The 25595-nt window shown below is 38.1% G+C and overlaps 1 protein-coding gene across 1 annotated transcript in view; it reads right to left on the minus strand.

Annotated features, from left to right (window-relative positions):
* The window catches only part of FOXP2 (forkhead box P2), a 444251-nt gene that overhangs the window by 349867 nt on the left and 68789 nt on the right, over positions 1-25595 (minus strand). The window contains exon 2 of the mRNA XM_059816366.1: positions 24645-24791. The gene's annotated coding sequence lies outside the window, so the exon portion shown is untranslated. The remainder of the gene's footprint in view (positions 1-24644; positions 24792-25595) is intronic.

The following is a 25595-nucleotide window of genomic DNA, read 5'->3' on the forward strand; positions in this document are numbered from 1 at the left end:
GCAGGAGCAGGGAGGTGATCGTGCCCCTGTATTGGACACATGTGAGGCCGCACCTGGAATACTGTGTTCAGTTTTGGGCCCCTCACTACAAGAAGGACATTGAGGTTCTGGAGCGTGTTCAGAGAAGGGCGACGAAGCTGGTGAGGGGTCTGGAGCACAAGTCTTATGAGGAGCGGCTGAGGGAACTGGGGTTGTTCAGTCTGGAGAAGAGAAGGCTGAGGGGAGACCTCATCGCTCTCTACAATTACCTGAAAGGGGGTTGCAGAGAGGTCGGTGTTGGTCTCTTCTCCCAAGTGGCTAGTGATAGAACGAGAGGAAATGGCCTCAAGTTGCGCCAGGGGAGGTTTAGGCTGGCTATTAGGAAAAATTTCTTTACGGAGAGAGTGGTGAGACACTGGAACAGGCTGCCCAGGGCGGTGGTAGAGTCACCCTCACTGGAGGTGTTCAAGGAACATGTGGACGTGGCATTGTGGGACATGGTTTAGTGGGCATGGTGGTGTTGAGTTGATGGTTGGACTTGATGATCTTACAGGTCTTTTCCAACCTTTGTGATTCTGTGATTCTGTGATTTGGCTAGGGTAAGGGTACTGGTATGAGCATGTTGTATCTTACCAAATATCTTTCCAATTATAGCTATATATCATTCTGGTTATAAATTTCTGAAGTTTTCTCGATGTAGGTATTTTCTATATAGATGAATCCAAAATTATCTTTTACTAGTGTGCAAAATGTTGCAATAACACAAATGCCACCAGACTGTCACTTTCAGGAGTAAATAGGTCATAGAGAAGTTTGTTTCTCACATTTTTGCAGTTCTTCTCATAACAATGTACAATTTAAATAGCATTTACTGCAGGTCGTTACAGAAACCCTTAAATTAAAAATTTTTACATTAATTGAAAGTCATGGAAGACGCCTCAAAGAGATGCAAAACACATTAAAATGCTGGAAAATGCTCTGGAACAGCGTAAAATTTCACAAAACAAAACAGGGCAAAATTCAGAGAAGGTGCCTAAGACGGGTATGAATAGAAGCATGTGGTCCAGAGCGTTATTTTAAAGCACCCTAACTGCAGCTGAGAGAAAGGAAAGCAGCAAAAGATCTGTGATAGCTTTGTAAGAAGAGAACTCAGAATAGTTGTACCCTAAGTAATGATGAGTTCAGAGGTAAAGGAAAGAAGAGAAACGAGAGAGTAAGTGCAGCGGGTACAGACCAGGACAGTTTCTGTGAATGCAGGCTGTGCACGAAAGGGACGGGGAGGAATGAGACGTGGAGGGAAGATGTGAGAAAGTGGAAACATGAGACTAGAAAGCAAGCAAATATGCATAGTGGGACAGCTGCAGGGTTCAAAGGTGCTGCACAAAACCCGTGTCAGTGGCAATGGGACTATCTTTAGCAAGCCCAGGCAGATAGCAATACTTTTTTTCACATTCCATATCTCTAAGGTTTTCTGTACCTAAGGTACAGAAAGCAAAACAAATGTATTTTCTAAATGGAAAGCTTGCATGCTACAGATGCTAATGCAAATTGCCAGAAGCAAGCCAGACAAATGAGAAACTCCAGCCCAGGGAAAGACAGAGCAGTAATGCTTGAGTTTCCAGTTGGGAGCCAGATAAAGGTAGGAGAAGGATGAAACACAAAAGAACTTAGGACAGTGTATTTCTCAGGTACAGCAAATAAGAAATGAGGAGGAGGCAAGAAGAAAAAGCAAGCATGAGGAGCTGAAGACAACAATGTAAAAATGGCTATGGAAAAGAAAGGACAGTTAATGAAATTATTTGAAGAGATGACAGATATAATACAGATTATTATTATTATTTATCTATTTGTTTGCCCCAGGAGAAAAGCAAAGCATTAGACAGGCCAGTATTTGTATAAGTATTTGGTATTTGCATAAGAAAAAGCAATCAGTGCTTGCACAAGGGCTCCCTTATTGTCCTACCTTCTTATCCCAAGTTCCAGTAATATTTACATTACATGACCTCAAACAGCTATACAAGGCAAAATCCTGCTCATAACATTCATGCAAGAAGCCCTACTCAGATGCTGGTTTCATGGAACGTCTACATGACTGAGCAGAATTTGGTCGTATACGCCCGTGGCAGTTACGCTTCCTCACTTCAAAATGCACTTCATTAAGGACTTCCCACTTGTCTCTTCCCAAAAAGAATTTGATGAGTTTGAGTTCAGAAGATGGAATATTGATAAACTCCTCTCTTTTTAAAATAATTCTTATTTTATTGGATTTGATTAATTGATACTGACAGGAAATACTCATATGAGCGTATTTTTGAAGAAGAAAGCATTAACTGGAAGTTATATTAGCAAAGACTAACTACGAGTTTTCTTAGTGATGAAATACAAACCACTTCCCTATTTAGAGATGACCAGCTGCTTCACTTTTCTGCTGTAAATACAATGACTACTTTTGACTGTGTCAAGTACCTCTCATTTAGAAGAACATTATAAAGTCATTCTTAGTCTAGTGATTTCAGCCCACTTCTTGATTTCACAAAACCAGGTACTTTTCCTTCTGCAGAGCTGAGGACAGACTATTGGGATTCATATACTTATTTCCAAGTGGTAACAGTGCCTACAGTGCTCTTAAGATCTCAGTTGGCTGGGATCAGGGCTTCTACTCTGGGAAGTTGTTATTTTAGGAGCTGGACCTTTTGCATCCAACCACACTTCATGATGCAGCAGTTTGAGCATCTACCTCAAAATTGCATTGGTCACCTCTTGTTTATGATTCCAACAATCTACAGATTACAGTGATGTTAGATGATCAAGTCCGTTCTGCCTTTCTGCTCTTTCAACTTCATTACAAGATTATTCTTCATTCTTTAAACTGAGTAAGAGCTATGCTTGGCATTAAAACAAAACCATCTTTATCAAGAAAATCTGTGCAATCTACATGATCTACAAAATTTTACTATTATATTGTAGGAAAGAATCAAAAGTTTTCAGCATAGTAATTTTATCCCAAACTTGCCTTGCTGACTTTCAATAAGATCTATTATTATATAAGAAAACATTATATATTAATCCCATAAGAAAATAACTAAATCAACAACTGTAATACTTCCATCCAAAAAGAAGGGACAGAAATGTCATAACAAGTATTTTAATTTTACTCAATGATCTGTTTTACAGTTACTTTACTGTTTTATAGTCTCAACTGTTTTTCTTTCTTAATGCTCTTCTTTCTTTTCTACATGTATTTGATACTACTTCTTAGTAACAGATGACATGAAATCACTCCTGCAAGAATTACCTATGACGGCTATCACGACACAATACCACGCAAGCGAGAGCAGTAAATACAAGCTAGCCTTCATTTCTTAAAGCTAAAGTGAGTATTCTAAGTTTTAGTTAATCATTAAAAAAATTATTAAAGTGGCATTGATTAAGCAATCTTGAAGAGCTGTGCAGTTTCAGGTGAGGCACACTGGTGGGAGGGCACAGAGCCTGAGGCAGTCCACCCCACCACCACTCCCATCAGGTCCTGGTGTGCGTCAGCTGAGGGCACTGCACTTTCTAGGGAGGGAGGTGAGAGAGATTTCAGCAACACAAACCAAGCAGCTAGCACAAATGATGGGAAAAACACTAGCTATGCTCCAGAGCAAGGCTTCTCAGCTTCAAACTTTTTGTGTCTGTACGTGACTGAAAGCAGAGAGACTCTGGAGTTTTGGAGCTGTGCAACAACCCGCATCCAGAACAAATAACAATAATCACCTAGCAATAGAAAAAAAGATTTTCTCTCCGAGAAATACCATGGAATTTTTCACCAAAAATCCTGTTAGAGTACATAGCGTAAAAATATTCACATTGCCTCCTGTTAGATTAGCAGAAGCTTTAGACAGACACACAGTGACAGTCAACACATTTATGGAGAGTGATGGAGCTGCAAGTGTGATATAGGAGCTGGCAAGTTTTCCAGGCTTGGCACGTCAGATGAGAGGGTTTACCTTTTTGACCAGGGCTCTCCTACAGTGAAGCAACACAAAGTACCTTGTACACTTTGGCTAATGCAATAAGCTGACAAATAACTACAGGATCGCAACATGTAAAGGGATTTCCCTTTGTTGCTATCTACTTTCACCATTCCCACATGTTTGAACAATGTCATTCCTCATTTTTTGTTATCTTACTTTTCATATTAATTTCTACATTATTAAGCATCAATAAGAAAGAACCTGAAGCAATGAAATTTGATATAAATTCTTTTAATGGGCATTAAGGTGTGCCACATTTATATATGGCTTATTTCCAAATAACTTTTCATACAGGTGAAATTTAAAAAGAGAGAGCTGAGACTATACAACCAAACGGTCTGGGCATTGGTCTGATGCTTTTTTTCCTTGAAAATTCAAATGATCCCTGCAGGCAACCAACAACTGCTAGATCTGTGGAATGTGCTCTTTGAACTGTACAAAAGCCTTCAGCCTTTCGTGCATTGCTGCAAACAAAAACTGCCAAGTGTAATTATTTCTCAAATTTAATGTTATGGAAGTGTTGCATCATTTTTTTCACAGCTCTGAGAACAGCTGTAGAAAAATAAAATTTACAGGAGTATTTCCACACAGAAGTTATAGACTGCATTTATCACCTTTTGTAAACTGATACAAATGAACACCAGTCAAATCGCAAAGAGTGCCACTGTTTCTTTGGTGCTCTTACAATTATATTTCTATGGAAGGAAACAAAGGAGTAAGTGGAAGGAGTCCTTCCAAGAAAGGGTTTTCATCCTTTAGCCTTTTTAAAAGGAAAAAAAAAAAAAAAACACAACTTATATCAGAAGCACCAAACAGCACTGAAAGAACAACAGAAGCTTGGAAATTTGTAGCTCACTCGTCACTTTTTTTCTTAACCTACACTACTGTAGCGTTCCTACAAACATCCACATACTAAAAGGTAACTTGGTAGTTATATTACAAAATACAAGCCCAGCAGTCTAGATGATCTTGTATGCATCTGTAGTTCTAATAAGAACTGCCTTGTTTTTGAACACAGATGTATTCAACTTGCTGAACTGAAAGCATTCGAACCTCACTCCTTCAATACAGACATACTCAGCAATGACTTTTATTACTGACTTCAGCTATATCTGAGATTTTTAAGCTAAAGATGACATTGAGGTGAAACCAACTGCCCTTAAATAAAAGTTTCCACATCTGAAATAAACGTTACCCGACCATGAAGACGCCCAAATTCAAAACAGTCATTTTTGTTTGGATTGCAGAAGTGCCTTGCTTTAGAGAGCAAGCAATTTAGTTCCAGTGTAAACTTCATTACAATTCAGACATGAGGTGGAGCACTGTCTACACGCCAACTAATTCCCAAAGCGGACCTAAGCTGCTAGGTCTTGTCCAGGATCCCTCGCCCACACCCACACGTTAATTTAGCCACAATATCCTGTTTCAAAGCAGAAGGAGAAGGGACCTGCAAACAGCCCTATCCAAGGAGACCAAGCTCTGCCTTCAGGACTCTACTTCTCAGCCTGAGCAGATTCAGTCATAGCCCATGAAAGCCTCTGAAGATCCAAGCTGTGAAATAGTCCAGATGCATGTACCCTGCAAATGCAATCCTTAACTGATACCAAATGAAGGTAAGCCACTGCATGGCAAAAAAAAAAAGAACAACAAATGAAATACAGGATCCAGAAGGAGATCAAAGGAAAAGGAGCCTGACGCTTTAGCTTGATCATGTGGACAGGATGGACCAGATGAAGGCATTTAATATGCTTACAGCTCCTTCAGATTCAGTGAAGGCCAAGAATTAGAATAAAACCCTGTGTCTAGCATCTCCTGTTGGTTGCTACATCTATAGGGAATCCTCCGTCAGCAGAAGCAACGAAATTTTTTTCAAGTACATAAGGAAGCTAAACACCTGAATCACCTTGCTTGCACCACATCTTTATTTTAGCCCCACTTAAGCTGCACAGGCGAAAAGACATTCTGAATCATGTCCTCTGGCACAAAGAAGAACAGAATTTGGACCAGAGTAAGTTAGACACAGCACCCCCAAGCTGCTAAAGCTTGCTATGCAAAGCAAAGGAAATTAAAAGCCAGTTCCTACAAGAGAGGTGGGGAACAAAGACATTTAATTCATGCATTAGGAAAAAAATAAATGCAATGGCACCACGGAAGATCAACTTCTTATGCTATTCAAATGTATTTTGTGCCGCTGCTCAAAGTGAAGTAGCACACAGCATCATGTTGTACTGCTACTTTTTTTTTAATAGAACCATATTGTCATATTTTAGGCAAACATCTGCATTCAGAATGACAACAGGACTGTCTTGCACACAGGCAAGATGCCCTCAAGGCACGGGTCACTGACAGGCAGCAGCCCCCCTCTCACCAAGCTCCTGCAGGTGACAGGACACATGGACTTTTCAGCTGCAGCAAGATACAGCTCCTCAGCAGCAACTTGCCGCAGTGGGAGATGAACGTGCTATAAGCCGCTGAATCACCAAGGAAGTTGGTCAGTGATGCACTGTGTCACATGCTATCACTGAGTTTCTACAGATGCTATAAAAGGGGTGCCCGAAACTGTGACACTTTGCTTTCATTTTAGAACTCTGAGAGAGACAAAGAGTACTTCGGGACGGGCAACACCCCACTGACCACCTTGCCATCTCCTGGATGCTATTTGCTTGTTTGCATCAAACATGGACATGTCTGCTATTTTTAAAAATAGAATATATCTTCTTTTTTTTTCTTTAACTGTCTTTGCGGTAGGTGAATCTTGGTCAAGCTTCAGTGTTAACATGGCTTATGCAAACACCAAAGAGCAGACCACAGAACTGCCAGTGATGAACGTAATGACATTAAGAAGGATGTGGTCTCCAAGTTCATGGTAAATCAAGCCAATTCAAGCAAAACTTGTAACGGAGAAACTGCAATGTATTTTGAATTAAAGAGTGCCGTGGCACTGTTTCTCCTTGTTGATCTTTCCAGCAGGACAGCAAAAAGCAAAATACTAAGTATGTTCATGGGTTTTTAAAAGCATTCCCTGTAAAAAGCAACAAAAATGTAAAGTACACTCATAACATCATGAGTGAGAAGACTGCACTCGGAGGCACAAGAGCTAGGCAGTTGCTGTTGCAAAAGAGACACAGTTGTTTGTTTTAAAAAGTTACAAAATAAGCTGAAAAATTGAAAAGTCTGGCATCAAAGCAGACGCTTACAAACACTACAAATTAAAAAAAAAGCATACTCTACTTTTTGATCAGTTTCTAACACCTGTAAAAAAAAATAATTAATTTACCTTTGATATTGTTAAGCTTTTTTCAAGTAAATTAAGTGGAACATCTCTTAGTCTGACTACTCCTTTACCAATAAGGCGAGTAAATGTCAGGATTTACAAGACCAAAATCAGTAGAAAGGTTTGTTGAAAATAATCTTAAAATAGGCATGATAAATTTAATTGTTGTGAAGAAAAGCACTTTACTAGTGATTTGCATAAGAGTAGTGATGCCTCATTTTCAAGACGTAACAAGCTTGTTTCCAGATTTCTTAAACATATCATTGCTGAGGCCACTCTAGATACCCAGATGCCACAAAGGTAGAAAGTGTTTACATCTACAGATGCTTCCAGTTTATGCGGGAACTGTAAGAACGGCATGTGGAAAGCAAACACAGGATAATCTGTTTCTCATGAAGGTTTCCCCAAACTTATTAGAAATTTGCATAATACCAGTCATTCCTCTCTTGACACAAAAATTTCAAACCTGTGAATCCACATGGAAGCATTAATATAATGCTGTCTATCCTTTGCACGTCCTAAAATGACCGATTAAAAGAAATCTGACAAAAAAAATCTGCTCTTGGGTAGAGGGTTTTAATGCCAAACTTTAGCCTAAGGCACATTTCAAAGCCCAAATGTTAAACCTTGATGGGGGAAAAAAGGGTTTATGATGGTTTCTCAGTTAGAACATTTGTGCTGCAAGTATCTGTAATCTCCTAACAAGAATATTTTCCTTCCTCAAAGTCTAGGATTCCTGTAAGTAAATAAAAATAACCCAATGGGTAGCCCATAGCTTTGGTACTGCACTGGGTAAAGGCTAGTGGTCATAGTTCTGACTGAAGTGAGTTAACATCTTTACACTGTAAAAGACAATAACGAGAAAAGAGAAAACTCCCAACTTTTACTATGAACTATGATAAAAGAATTCACTAATGGTCTCTGTATTCCAGATATCAAGTCTTGTATCATATTTCTGAATTTTTCTTAAAGAAAAAAGTCAACAAAGCCCACTAGAAGCTGGCCAAATGAGCAACATATCTCAGCCAGAGGGCAGTTAACTATAAAATCAAAGAATAAATGAACCACCAAGACTAACGGTTTCTGGAAGGGGCCCTCCACCTAGAATAAGAAAATGGAAACCAGTCACAAATTTAGAAAATGCCTTTAGAAATCAGATCCCCCATAATGAACCATAGTTAGTTCAAAAGGAAATCTCCCCTCCCCTGCTCGTTTTTTATCTTATCCTAAAAGTCCCTCCCAGTCCAAGTGTATTTCTCTTCTGCAGGCTGTCAAGGTTGTCAAGAAGAGGGCCATGTGTTTTGCAGAAGAACGGCCGAAGTTGAGAAGATTCATGGATTAAAGACAATTTAAGGTCAGAAAGGACCATTAGATCATCAAGTCTGACTTCCTATAATATCACAGAATATAAAATTTCAGGCAGTTACTTTTATTATTGAGCCCAAACGCTTATAGTTGATTAAAGAATAAATTCTGTTTTAGCTAAAACAATTGTTTCATGTCATGCTTTTTCTGTACTAGATTAAAGAGCTCTTTAGAGCACCAGCTATTTTCTCTCTGTGAAGGTATGCTGTAATTAAGTCACTTCTCAAACATCTTTTTGATAAGGTAAACAGACTGATCTCCTTAAATATTTCACTGCAAGGCAATTTTCAAGCTCTTAAATCACTTTCATAATTGTTTCTGGCACCATCTCTAATTTTCCAAAAGGTTTTTTTGCTTTAGATGTGGCCACAAGAACCATAAGCTGAAATTCAGTCTGTTTACCAATGCAGTACAAAAAGATAAATTCACATCTTTGCTGACATTTGGTTGCCTGTACATCCAGCACAGTTCTTTCTCTGTTGCATAGCATACAGTATTTTCTCTCATCAGAAAAAAAAGATCATACGAATGAGATTTTCTTTGTGACCATGCAGTGTGCAAGCAAGTTATCAGCAGAAGTTGGCAATAACAAGGAACCTTAACTATCTGGTCATCTTTTTGGAAAGGAGACAGCAGGACACAGGCTATCCAGAAATGTGTTGGCAACCATTTTTCAGTACAGAAACTGAGGAAAACACTTAAAGCAAAAGACCTTTTAGATTCTACTTCAACCTTCAACTCACTGGAAACATGAAAATTGAGGGCAGCTTGCTTGAAAGAAACCATGACATGAGAGAATTCCCAGTTCTAAGGAAGGGAAGGAGAAGGGAGAATAGGAGAATAAAGTCAACGGAGATTACAGAGGAGGACTTGGATAAATGAATTGGTGGCCAAGATCCTGTGAAAGGTAACTCGAAGGGAAGAGGAAAGGGTTGAAGAGAGCTGCCAGTTCCATAAAGGAATAACATTTAAGGCATAAGAGCAAACTAAGTTAATTTTGAAAAAGGCTAAATCACAAACTCTTCAAGGACCTGCAACTTAAGAGTACAGATCCATGAACAAAAGTATGCAAGAGAGAAAAACATGACAATACAGGGACAAAGTCAGAAGGGCAAAAACAGAAAGTGAAATATAAGTTCCAAAAAAAATCAATTAGTAGCAAGAAATAATTTTTAACATTCCTTAATAGTAATAGGAAAATTCAAGAAAGAGTTGATTAGGCTATTTGCAGAGGATACAAAGGCAAATATATTTTGCTTAGTCTTTGATATAAAAGACAATTACAATCTGATAGCTAAAACTAGTCACAAGAGGAATAAAAATTTAAGAGTAGAACAGGGAAAACAGATGAAGAGACACTTCAGTAAGTTAGATGCTCTCAGATCAGCTGAGCCTAATCAAGCTCATATGACAGGTAAGAACATGATGTTGGCTTGTGTCATCAAGCCTGTTGAAGAATGCCAAACTCCAATGCTTCCAATGCCTGACTGCACTGAAATTTTGCTAACCTATCATTTACAGCTACTTAAAACGAAAACACTGAAATTATAAGAGTTTAAAATAGTCTTTATTTTTGAAATTGGTTTTTAACCCAAATCGATCCAGTGACTAAGGTTTCTACCCCTTATTCCCCCAAACAGCTGCATTGCATCAATAGGCAGGACAGTTAACTGCAGTGCAAGGGACTTTAAGAGAATTAATCGAAATTCTCTCAGAGCCATTAGCGATTTTTCAGAACTTTTTTTAGAGAATGGATGAAGTTCCAGAACACTGAAAAGGGAAAAATCCGGTGCCTGTCTTAAAAAAGGTGAAAAAAGAGGAGGCAAGGAATGACAGACTTGTACAATTAGTTTCAGTTCCTGGAGTATTCTTGAGAAAAACAAGACCAACAAGATTTTTTTTTCTTTTTTACAACAAGAAAATAAATACCTGCCAATATAGTTTTGTTATGAGCTAAATCTGGCAAGCCGATTAAATTTCTCCTTCAGTAGAAAAATAGTTTGTGAATGGGAAAGAAGCAGTGGATGACATGTAAAAAGAAGTGGATGACTCATAAAAAGAAGCTAAGGAAACAAAGACTAATTTAAACTATTTTAAGGCAAATAAAAAATGTTTTCAAAAATTTGATGTAGAGACTAGTAATAAAAGAAGGTTATTATGAATGGGGCTCAACAGGGGTCCATCCTGGTCTGGTGCACTGGGTGTTTTCTTCATAACTTGGACGGTGAAATGGTCATCCATATAGAAACTACTTTTCAAATTCTCAGATGATGCTAAGTTTGAGAGAGAGAAAGACAGGAAAACATTGGTCCTTCCTTCATGGAATTTACCAAAAGTAATAGGAAATTATATTTAATTGAAGATGTACACACATAAAAATATATTTTAATAATTTTGAAGAGTTATTAAGAGCCATGAGTCAGTTCTGAAGCAGCTGAACTCAAGATTACACCAAACACAGTTTAAAATACATAATCATTTGATTGTACGGCATCAACACATAGCAACAATATCTCCATCAGTGCAGTGCACTTAGACCTATGTTTTGAAGTATATCCCATTTTCTTCTTAACTGTCTTTCTCCACCAGATTTTTCTCAACTCTGCATTAAGTGATACATAACAGAGGGCCACAGACATAGCCTGGAAGATGTCAGATACTCAGTTCCGACCATTCCACCCTTTTGAACCCATTGTACTATCAACTGTTGGTGATTCTTTGTCCTAACTGCTGGGACAGAGTGAGCCAGCACTACCACCACTATTAGAATACTGATGGCATAACTGACAGCGTATTTCAGCTTGCTGGGATATTATCAGTGAACTTTCTGGGGGCATGTGGAAGACACCTCACTCATCCCACCTACGTCGCTGAGTACAGGCTGTACACTGCCTGCCCAGTCAGGAAGACTTTGGGTTACCCTCACCTTCAACTCCTGTTTCTGTAGATGCCACTCTTCTACCTCAACTGGCAAGCTTATTTTTTGCCTAGGCAGCATGATCAGCGAGGAGTTGCTATCAAGGGGCATGTCAACTCATGCACCTCATGTTCTGCAGACAACATTTCAGCAGGTCTGTCACCACAGAAGAGCAGGACCACTCTGCTGACATTGTCCCTGCCAGAACCCAGTATCCATGCCATAGGACCACCCCAGAGATAATCTAATGTCTGCGTCATAGGACCACCCCAGAGATAATCTAATGTCTGCCCCATGGGACTACCAGGCACTGCCCAGATGGCTGTCAGGAGTGCTGTGCAAGAGCAGCCTGCAACAGCAGATACAGCTACCATAACTGTGCTTTATTAACTGAGCAACACCAATGCTGTATTAGAGGCCTATGAGAAAAATGTGAGTTTGGACTGATGGACTGATGCCTGTTTATTTGAGGCAGCATAGAATATGTTGAATGAATGGTGGCAATTTGCTTTTTATGCACTGAGAAGTGTATGTGTTTGGTTAATAAAATAACAAGTAGAAAAGACACTTTTTAGGAATATACCTACAATTACGGAAATACAGAAACTTCAGAAAAATATGTTATGTAAATACACTTTAGTGAAGAATTTAGGCAAGGCATCTCAGAAGACAAGAATAAATACATAAATTGATTTAATTTAGAAAAGATAGGCTACTGAGACCTAGATATGTAATATTCATTATTCCTTATTATTTGAGGTAAAATATCAGCAAAACTACAAAATGAAACTAAATGGCTTCCTATTTTCTTGCATATTGAATTAAAGATGTCTTGACCTTCTAAGATGAAATTGTTTCCCTGCATTTCCACGATCTGATTCTAACCTGATCATCTATTCGATTGTCTTTATCAGATCATACAGAACATGCAGAAGAAGAAAAGAACCATTTCCCAATGCATTGGCTGTCAAGGTATTAAAAAATACTGCTTCTGGATTTCATATCCAACTATTTCCTAGATACTCCCCATTGTTCCGTCCATATTTGATGCATATGTAGTATGGTCAAGTTAACGCTGCTATTGAAACCTAGAATTCTGCATTTTCCAAACGTAGCTCAAACATTGAATCTATAGGGTTTTTGCATTTAATTTCCTAGGTTCCTTTTAGGGCAAAAAAGGGAAAAAGTCCTTAAGGCAATATAAGCACTTAATCCAACTCAAATACTAAAGAGGACATAACCTTTTAAATCATCTTAAATATTTACGATGCCATAAGCTCTTAAACTTCCTGGAATACTTAGCCTTCCTTAAAACCTCACAGCACTCAAAGTCCCTAGAGCAACATAAGCACCTAAACTGCTTCAAATCCTTCCAAAGGACACAACCTTTAAACCAACATTCAGGGTCTAATTTTTAGAAATGTTTTTGTTTCTTCAGGCACAATTCTGCCTGGCTTTGTCCACAAATCAGGTAGCTATTTAAGTACTATTTACATGCTTCCCTTGACACAATAGTTTCATCTTAAGGAAAGACATAGGCATGAAAACGACCTAAAGCACCCTGCCACACCGGAAAAGTCAATGGAAGTAATGGAAAGGATTCCCTTGGTGCTAAACCTGGCCAGCACTCAGCTTCACAAAGAGAGAAGTAACAGAAACACAAGATGATAGTCACCAAAGACTTCACAGCACCTTGTTCATACCTTTAAGCAATGTCTGATGATGAATCAAGCCAAGTTCATAATATTTCACCATCAACTTATGGTAGCAATCAAGAAATCACAAAATTTGGCATCTGCAACAACAGCAGCAAATGTGATCTCCGGGTGGGAACCCAACAGTAAGTATTAAAAATAGAGCCAGTATACAAGCCACATTTAAGAAGCATTCAGTTAACATGTACACAACCACACACTGCTTCAGGACTTTAATTCTTCAGGACAGTGTCGCCCCCCATTCATTTTGTAGCCTCATTTATCTTTTTAACAACCATGTGAACTTAAGTCACTCTGTTTCCTTCCTCCATAAGCCTTTCAGATAGATCAGGTTGGAAAAGACCTGTAAGAAAGATCATCAAGTCCAACCATCAACCCAACACCACCATGCCCACTAAACCATGTCCCACAGTGCGACGTCTACACCTTTTTTTAACACCTCCATTCATGGTGACTCCACCACCTCCCTGGGCAGCCTGTTCCAATGCTTCACCACTCTCTCAGTAAAGAAATTTTTCCTAATATCCAGCCTAAACCTCCCCTGGCGCAACTTGAGGCCATTTCCTCTTGTCCTGTCGCTAGTCACTTGGGAGAAGAGACCAACACCCACCTCTCTGCAACCCCCTTTCAGATAATTGTAGAGAGCGATGAGGTCACCCCTCAGCCCCGTCTTCTCCAGACTGAACAACCCCAGTTCCCTCAGCCACTCCTCATAAGACTTGTGCTCCAGACCCCTCACCAGCTTCGTCGCCCTTCTCTGGACACACTCCAGGAACTCCTTGTCCTTCTTGTAGTGAGGACCCCAAAATTGATCACAGTATTCAAGGTTCTCCTTCCAGAATTTCCTGGTTCAGGTTTCCAGTGTTTCCTATAACCTAGGAAGGGAATTGCCCATGTTCCACTCTAAAGGATATCTCAATTTTTCTTCCAAGAGTGAGTGGAGCATTAAGTGAAGCATTAGAGCCATAGATGCAATTGAGCAACTGAGGAATGTTACAAATATTTGGGTTTTTAAATTTTGAAATTCATGTGACAGGTAGTAAATGGTAGGTCAGAGTCATGTTGCTCCTTCTTAGGATGTAAATAAAGGTAGAGCATGCTTACAAACTCACATTTGTCAGACTTCTCCATGACAAGCAAAGTCACTGAATATATGCATCTGCAATTTTTTAAAAATTATTTTTACATGAATCATAAGCCATGCCAATAAAATTGCTGTATCCATCAATGAATGAAATACTTGAAATATATAGCTCAACATTAAAAAATTCACCGCATGTTGATGTTTCAACACGTTGAAAATCTGAACATTTGAGAATGCTCCTACAGCTATATGGCAATAGCTTAACAGTTTTGAAGAGTCTGTGTTTATGATGAGCTTGGTGAGCAATTGCGACACTGTGGAAAACGTTGTAAAGTCCATTTTCTCAGCTTTTCCATTTTCTTTGTATCTTTACCCTCTGACCAATAAAATCAGTTGATGTTCAAATATTTGACTACCTTACCCTAGAGTGGCTGGTGTAATACCACTGAGAGTTCATGGGCAATTCATAAATAATGCCTCCTGTCATTCACCTATATTCTCTGTTTTCCCTAAACTGCTACCAACTCTTCTTTTTCTTCTTTTTCTTGACTCCTTTTATATGTATTTACAAACTGCCTATTTGTTGCATCCCATGATACTCAGTTTCACCTATAAGCACAAAACAGTTACAAAATTGTCAGCTATTATTTGAGTCAGTATCACTATTTTAAAAATTATGCACAATGTGTACAATTTTGAATTATGAAACAGCAAGCTACAGTGGATACAAATGTTGGCTTTTGAGTAATTCCTAAACACCATGTTTGGATTTTTACCTTTGGCACTGCAGAAGTATCATCTTGATGTTTCACAGCATGCTACCGAAATAACTACCTACTGACTTGGTTTCAGGAGCACGGGACTGGGTAAGTCACTAATTCAGTGCAATACATAGTGTCATGGAAACAAAATATTGGCTGATGGACCAAAAGCAAAGTCTTTGATAAATAAGAGCTCATAAATCATGGTTAAATGGCCAATAAAGAACTACAGATACCAGCATATAGCAATTTCATTTACAAACACTGATTAGGATAGAAAAACACTAGAAATGTGCACAAGAAGATTAAAAACCTGGGCACAAAGCAGGGAGACTCTATTTAGAAAAGCAGACTAATTGTTTCATCTTACAAGCAATGAGGAGAGTAGTACATACTACGACCGAGGCTCTGTCCAATGAACCACCTCATCAATATTGCTGCTATCAGCAATACTCTTTACTATGTGTCATGCTAAATCCAGCGTAACATACATATGTGTGTGTGTGTGTGTGCGTATATATACATACACATACACACACCACAATTTATTACAGTACAGAAGATGATAGAAGATTACGATGAAAAGATACTCAATTTTTGGCTTTTGGTATTAGCTTCCATTTTTTTCCTAACTATTGATGAACAAGCAGTAAGTTTGCTATTGCTTCATTTATTATATAACCATAGAAAAGGGAGCTGAAAAGGACAGCCCTCCACAGGTCACGTAGCTCTCCTCTTTAAGTTACCTGTTTAAAGTTTCCCTTAGAAACGTGAATAGAGAAGGTGAGATCAAAAATTCAAAACATCACCCTTTAAATGACAGTTTTAACGGAAATAGACTAGATAAAAACAACTCCTGCTCCAGTACAGTTTTAAACATACAAAATAAAAATAGCCCACTGGTCATGTAAGTACATGTGAATATTCGAAAACATATTCATTCTGGAAGAAACCTCTACAGTTTCTTCCTAATCCACTATCTGAGCAGAAAGCTGAAATACTACATTACTCATAGATAAAAAAGGTGGGGTTTTTTTACAGACTATTTTATGACAAGGATCCCCATGCTCTTATTTAACTAAGAAAATGTCTACATTAGGAAATAGTGGAGCCTGACAAGAATGGCCTTGTACAGCAGAACAGCTGGAGCCAACCACTTTACACCCATGCAACGTGTGCTTCAGGACACTTTATTTTGTACCACTGCATACTTTTGGTCCATTTTTGGAGTACTTGCCCTTGTTTAGCTTGCTTCATCATCAGGAAGGTTCAAAGGGAAGCGAGTTTATTCTGATACTTCTGAAGTGCAATCCTGATTTGAACTAAAATACTAACAGAGATGCTGTTGAAGCCTATTAATACTAAAATGATAGTAATTTTCTGTTGTATGTACAGAACACCTTATTTTTGTTTTGTACGGCAGTTTGTAAAGATTTCTTTTGCTGTGGCAGATTTATATCTTCCATCTCTTCAGACAACTGAGTATTTCCAGCCATATGCAGGGACTCAGCTTCATAAACCAACTCCAGTATAGGAGCAACTCATCTGCAGACAATGAAGAGCTTTGGAATTTAGCTGTAGGGCTTCAAACCAAATTTCTCCGAAGACACAGGAGGTCTCAACTTCAAAATACCCAAAGGCTTCTATTTCATCACAAATTTTAGAGGACTTTACAGTAATGTATGCATGTTAGGGGATTTAGAATAATAAACTTCAACATGCATGCACTAAATTATTGCAAAATCAATTAAAATTCATCTAGAAAAATTTTATCAGAGTCACTGATTTTTGTAGTTGAAAAAATAGAAGTACATCTTTTACTAACATATGGCTAGGGATTGCTCACGTGAGACTGCACAGTTTCAGATAGTTCATCTGGAGCCCATCTCCCCCACATTCAACATTTTCATCAGAAACAAGAACTGAGAGATCATGACCTCTTGGGGGAAGGTTGATGACCTCGATTCTGCTCTCAATAACTGTTTCAGAAATCATTTATCATATCTTGTAAAAATACAGGTATAAGATGCACCCTGAGAATCAAAATACCATTTAACTGCTCCTCTGAAGAGCTCTTTCTCCCTAGAAGACCTGATGACAGACCATTTTCTTCCCCTGAGCAAAGATACCAGCTAAAACTGTGTTTCTTTCTCTGTCAGAGTAAAATTAGGGGAAGGAGGTGGAGAGAAAGGGGATCACATTTTAGTTTTATTCCACTGATGCTGCTGCCTGTCACTAAAAGATGAAGCGCTGAAATCCCATCAGTCTGGATTTGCAGATCTGAGGATGAAGAATTAGTATTTTTCTGTTTTTGCAGAAAACTCCTTGATGTATGGCTCCATTATTGAATGTTGACAGCTTCGGTTTAAATTACAAATGAGGTTCTATTAGCATAACCCGTAGTTGGTTTCTATTTAAAAATATGATTTTAGCCAAAATTGTGTCAGTTGAGAACCTACATGTTTCCATTTGTTGCTACAGATAAAGGAGAGAAGCAATTTTATATTTCACTACTGCAAAATATGAGGTCTAGAATAGGAAAAACATCAAAGAATACTTTTAAGATACCACTGATATCTCCTCTGACAAAAGGGACAAGAGGCAAGTGAATGGTCCTTAGCAATTATGTAGAAAAGAAGGCCTTAAACAGGCAGCAGTGCTGATGGGGCAAAAAACAAAGCCTCTTTTACAGTTGTCTCTCCAAACCAATTTTCTAAATAAGATTATCTAAAAAGCCCTAAATTGCATTGTGGAATAACTGTTTAATTAGTTTTGGTTTCCATCACGAATGTTTTCATCAAAATACACTACACAACAGATGGTTTCTGCTCTTATAATTTGCAGCTACAGTGTTTGTGCAACTACTGTCTTGCCCTTGAAAAGCTGTTTGTGTTCAATGTATCTCATACCAATGGTTTTAACACACATAAATGTGCTTGTTTTCTGATAGATACATATATCAGCACATCAGAACTCATGAAATTGCTACTCTAAATGGCCAGGTTCCAACTGCACTGTGTTTGCACAGTGTTATTTTCTGTAATATTACACAGGGCTTCAAACTGCACAACAGCAAGGGATGACAGTATTCATTCCAGGTATCTGAAGTTAACTCTTCTTATGCGAAGCAGTCAAAAACATGATCTTCATCACGGAACACAGTCAAGGTCTGGGCACAATCCCCGCACGGCTCAGGGGATGCACATAACCCAGTGGTTGAATCCAAAGAGACCCAGCAGCCCAAGCCAACCATCGCTGCAAGCGACAATTTCGGATGATTTTGGGGTTGGGATGCTTATGCTGGAGTTACTGTCTGCCTGTACCAAGTCAATCCATTTCTCTATGCCCTAACATCTCCGTGTTGAAAATACTGATCAATGATACGTGCGATTGACGCTTCCTGAATTATCTGTGTTCAGCATGGGCATGGTAACCAACATTCAGCAAAAATGATACGTTATTTCCACATTCAGCCCACCTAATGGTTTAAGTAGTCTTAGCAGTAAACCCCAGGGGGTTAGGGTGACACTTAATTCATTAATGTTTTCTATAAAGTTCTTTGAAATCCTCAGATGAAATGCAGTGTATTATTATTATTATTATATATGTCATGACTCATGCCCCAAAGGATCTCACCACGCTTTGTTAACTGTGTACAAGAATCCCTTCATTATCATTCAAATGCTTCTACCTCTAAAGCATAACACTGTAGCTGTTTACCAACAGACAGTAATCCTATAAAAACATTTATCGAACTTGTATGAAGAATATTGTGTTCCGTTACAAATGCATGTTTCATACCACTTCCAATTCCTGAATGGCTCAATGCCAGGAAACTGCAACCGCATGCAGGAGGACACCAGAGTCTATAAAATGGTCATTTCAGTGAAAAGCGTCTGCTTAGCTGGCGTCCTTACTTAGCCTATCACCCACCTTACACTCCCTTGTACCACAGGAAAGATGATACCTCAAATTAAACTAATATGACTCCATCTCTCACAAAGTAGAAAATGAAGCCAATTGACAGTCAGAATGGGCATAAGGTCCAATTAATTGATGCTGCCAACGAAGTAATTTAGGAATCTAACCACCCAAAATCTGCTGGAGACAAGAGAGCGTACACAGGCTGCAGAAATGAAGACACGCTGGTAAAGTTTTCCTTCCTCTCTTGCCTGCTTTGTGACTAGAGACAAGATGCATAGCACATAGGTAGTTTTAGAAAAACTATCAATACATATTTATACTTTCTAAAAATGCCTGCAACAATCAAAATATATTTCCCTTTTTTCCTATTTGAAACTTCAGGTTGCCTTTAAATTTTGAGTCAGACCAACAACGTGATGGGAATTTTATTCACTACCTACACGGAATGGGATTGACCCCATGTGGAATTTTCTATTATAAAAAAAACTCTGCTGATTTAGATGTCTGTGCTGTGGATAAAATTTACTCTGTCAATTTTGCTGCAGTCATTAATGAGTTTCTTTAACAGATATTCCTCAGGTTTCTATACCCAGATTCAGTCACTAGACCCAGATATTCTCAGCCTGTTGGATCTACTCAGTTTGAACCCTCTAACAGGGTGAGGACAAAATATCAATCATAAAATAAAATTTATAGTCCAATACAAATACGCACAGTTCTTCGCTACTCAAACATCCTCTGTTTAGTGGTACTTTGGCTGAACTGCCCTTTTCATTTTCTCAGAAGTAGGGTCTTTTTGGTGGATTTTTGTGATAATGCATAAAATGCCATTCAAAACTAAACATTCTTAAAGTTGCAGAAGGATAGGAATATTACAAATCCAACTCAAATAAAGCCAGACAATCGTGAAAAAAACCAAGCCTATAAAACTTGTATCAACTACATGAAGAGCCAGCTTGTCAGCTTCAGGGAAGTTTTGCGTATTTACCAGCAAGAATCTTGGCCAGCAAGTACTGCTATGACAGTGTTTCTAAGGGAAATATTTTGTTCACGTTTACAGCACATGGCTTACTGATACTGAGATGCAAACACTGGTGAATGTTATTTTGTGCAAATATTAGAGAGAGAGAGAAAGAGAAAATACCTAAAAATTATTAACATGAGATTGCTTCCTTTCTCTAAGCACTTTCTTTAGGTCAATTTGCAAGTACTCTTTTAAAAAAAATAAATCCCTTCCTCAGGTTAAATGTAGATTCCAGGAGTCAGGTATTCTCTGTAGTTTTACACTATTATACATGCATGCTACTATGCAATACTTAACTACATGTACCACATTTTAAATAACAATTAAATGATGGAAAGAAAATGAAAGAAACATCCCAGATACAAAAAGTAATACTCAAAACAAAATTAAAACTGAAAGAAAAATTTGATACACCCCAATTAGGTTAATCAATCAGCCGGTAGTGTAAGTACAGAAGTACTGCTTGCAATAAGCAATCATGTGCATTGCTCCTACAACAGGGCAACTATAATACTGAGACCATCTTTGAAGCATATTCTACTGATGTCCATAGTTTCGTAACAGTGATGTCAAAAACACATATGAAATAATTCAGGTAAGTCTAGCCGTCCAAGGCAATCATTCAAATATGTGGTAATTAGCCAAAAAAAGACATCTAATAAAGTTACACTAAAATTTCATTGTCATATGCCTATATCTTAATGAAAAAGTAAATAGGAATATTGTACATTCCTTCTAATGCCTTTTAGACCCATTCAACTATTCCATGGCAAGAAAGCGCTCCCTATATACTGCCCTTATCCATCAAAACTGGAACTGAGGAGGGTGGTATGTCATAGTCCAATGTTAGGCAATGTGGTTTCTATTATTCAAATATAGACAGCAGTTTAAAGTACTGAAGAAATCTACAATACTTCAATACAAATGGGAAGTAGCATTTCATCACAGTCTCATTTAATAGAACACATTATCAATACTAGTTGATGGTAGAGCAATCTTTTTCAAATTGAAAGTCACCCAATTACTTGCTTTTAAAAATTAGCTAAAAGCGCATCTTCATCTGTTATCTTAGCACTAGGTTTTTTCATTCAGTCTTTTATTGCAAGCAATACTAAAGCAACAATGCTAGAATCTCATGATATATCACTTTTACTATCTTACTAGAAATTAAGTAACGACATGGAGTTAAAACATTCGCATTTCTCAACCTAGAGAGAAAAAATAAGAAGAAAAAAATCAAAATCTATTGATACTTCACAGTTAATATTAAAATGGCATTTGAAGAGCATTTTTTTAATGGTTACATACAATGTCTAAGCAATATGGAAGATGTCCTTTTAAAAAGCTCGTATGTATCACCATAACCACAAAGAAATAATTTCAAATAGAATTTTGTTTACTCATGTGAAAGCAGGACGTTTTTGTCAATGTCAGCGGCAACATTCCTGCCTCTTAAGTCTCACATTATGTCACATGACATGGAATTTTTCTGTCTTAACATTTAATAGAAAAGTTAGATGTCTAAATTTGTGCTGGTCACCTTAGGCTTCTTTTATTGTCAGTGACAAGAAACAGGCACCTCCAAAGGATGAATCATTTCATTTTAAGACAGACATAAAAAGAGGCTATAGGAATCCTCCCCTAGAAGCCTCCATCTCTCTTCACTGACTAAAGAAGCCTATAGTGACCAGCTCAGATTTACAACACCTACATTTTTAGATGGCTAACGTCAGGGGAAATTAATCCCACTCTTGACATCCTTCTCAAAGAGTACATGGGAAAAGTAAGCATAAGATGCAGAAAACCACAATGAGCATAAAAATCAAAATACACTGTCCCAGAAAAATTCAAAAAACAAGACCCTTTTGTGAAAATAACAGGGGATCTGTACATTTGAAATGTCATACAGTGTTTGATCTCCAAGCCAGGACAGACTCAATCATTTCTAGGAGCTTAAAGAATATACAGAGAATATTTTGAGAATATGCTGACAAAGTAATATGCCTCTTCTGATTATGAGTAAGCAGCAATTTTCAAAAGCTTGTAATTCAGTGCAATAAGGATAGACATTCAAAGGCATGGCAAAAGGCACATCTTACAACCCATTAAAGCTTCACTCTCAAATTTCAAGTCCTTGCTCAAAAGCAAAGCAGAGAGTTCCTAGACCTTTTTTTAGAACTTTTTCACTTTCAGAAATGATACACCCATCTCACAGAAGCTTTTCCAAAGACATTCAGCCTATAGCAAAATTGTGGACAGAAAATGTCTGCCAAACTAATCGAAGCTGAAAAACAAGAAAACTGACATTTAAAGAGAGAGTTCCTGTTCCCTAAGTATTTCAAAACACAAGGAAGCCCCTGAATCACATATTCCTAGAAGATGGAAGACTATATTGTGAAGTATCACTGTACATCTGCCCAGTTTTTACATGTTTCCATGGGCATCTACTTGAATTACGGACCGTCCCAGTATGGTCATTTGCAAGTACCTGAAAACAGAGCTTATAATGAAATCGTTAGGCTGCTTTACAGGTCTCATCATTGACTTCTGACAAGACTTCAGGAAGTCAGCTATTTCTGTTGTGGATTAATGGATCTCTCCTCCAAGGCTTTATACCTAGTTTTGTCTTTTTTTTCCAAACACAAAATGATACTAAAAATGTATCTTCCTTTCCATGGATCAAGTGCAAAAGATACTCATTTTCAACATCCAAAATCCCCATCATATGACTGTCCCCATCACGTGAATTATGGTGCTAATTCATAGCTAAAAAATATTTTCACAGACTTCAATGTGATTTTCATATTTATATTCACAAGTCTTTAAATATAATTTAACACATTTTAGAAAGCTCGCAACTTCTGCCATCCCTCATCTTTAGCCAAAACTTAAGTAAAAGCCTAAACTGAATAGCTAAATACATCAAAATAGGAAAAATACATAAAAAAGAAAAAAAAAAGAAAATTTAAAATATCACAAAATAAAAGAGCAGAATCTTGTCCGATTTTACTTCCCTATAAATATTCCCAGAATCATAGAATAGCTGAGGTTGGAAGGGACCTCAGGAGATCATCTAGTTTAAACCCCTGCTCAAGCAGGGTCAGATGCAGCAGGCTACTCGTCACCGTGTCCCACTGGGTTTTGAGTATCTCCATGGATGGAGACTCTACAGCCTCTTTGGGCAATCTGCCTCAATGTTTGACCATCCTCAATGTAAGGAAGTTTTTTATATTATATTTAAATGGATTTTTCTGTATTCAACTTGTACCCATTCCCTCTCATCCTGTCACTGGGCACCAATGAGAAAAGTCTGGCTCTGTCTTCTTTACACCCTCCCATCAGGTATTTAATGTGAGAATGAAATGTTATTCAGTATTTTACTGCTCAGAAGAGGCAAGGATCCTGTGCCTAAATTAGTCCAAATGCTAATCATACGATAACACCCAACCCACACATGATGCTTGGTGCTATACAAAATCAGGCTAGCATTTTTGAGATTCAGAAATTACGTATGTATATATAAATTACACAGTATCATGCCTACACTATAGATTACTATAAGATACCTGCTTACTTGCTAGCCATTTGTGACCCTTTCCTAGTTTTGGAGAGCTAAATTTTAATTTACAAAGGATATAAAAGACCATGCACTACCACAGTGTGAAATGCACAACAAATCATTAGTTGCCCATTAGATAATAAGTAAGGGTACCTCACTCAAGTTTTTCCACTCTTATAAATGGCAGAGCACTAAAAATATCTACAAGGTCTGAGACTACAGCTCACCAAGCAATTTAAGCCGCAGAAACTAGCACAGCTGCCAAAAGAAGCTGTCGTGCACTCCCACACACTTTTGGCTGCTAATTCCCACCCCCATCACCCTTTGTACCAGTCACGGCCCTTGGACAGCCATATGGGAGAAGGCTGGGATAAACCCAGATGAAAACAAAACCATACAAATAATTGGTTATTTTCAGCCAGATTCATTCTCCAAATCTATGAACAGCTACACATGCTGAGGGGGAACGACAATATGGGGAGGGAAAAAGAAGCTGGCACTGCTTCATATGTAGACGTGCCAGGTTAAAGTGTTCATTGAACACTTAAGCTAAAGCTAAGCCATCAACAGAGAGACACAAGCTACTCAAGGAGTAATACTGAATTCCCTAGGCATTACTTTTAGGATGAGCTGGATCAGCCTCTGGAGATGCCTGCTTCTCTCCTTATGGTAAGCAGAATCTAGGATGACTAACTGAGGTTTAGCTGCTCAGTTTCTATGTATCTAAATTAAGTCAGATCTAGGCGAGTAGAAAATGGTAGAAAAACAGGTTTGTGACTCTTATGTTACACTTCATTTTCATTAACAATTGCCATTTGGGAAAAAAAAAAAAAAGTAGCATAGCTTACCATCACACAAACACAGGAAGAGTACGTATTTTCTGTATGGTCCACAAATTTCTTCCTAAACCATATTTTACATCTATAAGCAATGCGTTTCAGTGGCGTGGTACTGTGTCCTTCCCACAAAGCATATAAATCCACAGTAGAAACAGCCACAGCCACAGTTCGGTTATAAATCACTTACATTTCTTTGGAGTCACTTAGTCACCTTGATGTGCTATCAGAAGGGACGGTCTTTTCCTTTCTGCTCAAACTGGTCCTCCTTCCAGAAGCGTCTGTCACCTCTATGGCAGACAAGGACAAAAAGTCCTTAACTTTCACTTGAAATTATCTAAGGGTAAGAAGGGAAAGGAATACAGTAAGTGCAAGCATCCATATGTGTATTTTATAGCAAGGTATTACAATCACCTCTTTAAAACACACTTCAGTACACTTACAGGGCCACATTCTTACACACATGTACTGCATACCTTGGAAGAAATCCCACACATTTTACATCTCTCTTTCTTTGCATGAAACACCTAAAGTAGTCACTAGTCCTAAAGTAGTCACCTACTCCACTCCTGAGATTCATAATAACAAGATTATATTACTTTAAAAAGTCCAAGTGTACAAATTACAAGATAATTTCCTATTATTGATTAGTTATGTTGCACCACCAAGAAATTTTGAATACTTTTGGCAGGATTCAAGCAGGCAATCACAATTTGCTGAACACAGGTTCACTGGAAACAGTCTTGGTTACCTATTGTTGATAAATTTTCTAATCTGAATCTGTTAAACAAAACAGCTCTCTATTGCTCTACATCTTCCGCTCAGAAAGTGAGAGCTGGGGTTTATGATGGATAGCTCCATGAAAACTTAACTCACCACTCCATCAGAGTCAAAACCATAAATTGGATGTTAAAAATTAGTGGGAAAGGAATAAAGAACAAAGCATAACACATCATTTGCCACTGTATTAATCCCCATCTTGAAAAGCGTGCTCCGCTCTGGTGTCCAGCACAGAACACAACACAACAGAACTAATTAGCAAAGGTTCAGAGAAGAAAACATACATGATCAAAGGCTTAGAATGGTTTCCATATGAGAAACAATTCAGTATGCCACAACTATCCAGACTGGAAAAGAGACA

Source organism: Gavia stellata, chromosome 4 (assembly GCF_030936135.1).
Source record: "Gavia stellata isolate bGavSte3 chromosome 4, bGavSte3.hap2, whole genome shotgun sequence".
Lineage (NCBI taxonomy): Eukaryota > Metazoa > Chordata > Aves > Gaviiformes > Gaviidae > Gavia > Gavia stellata.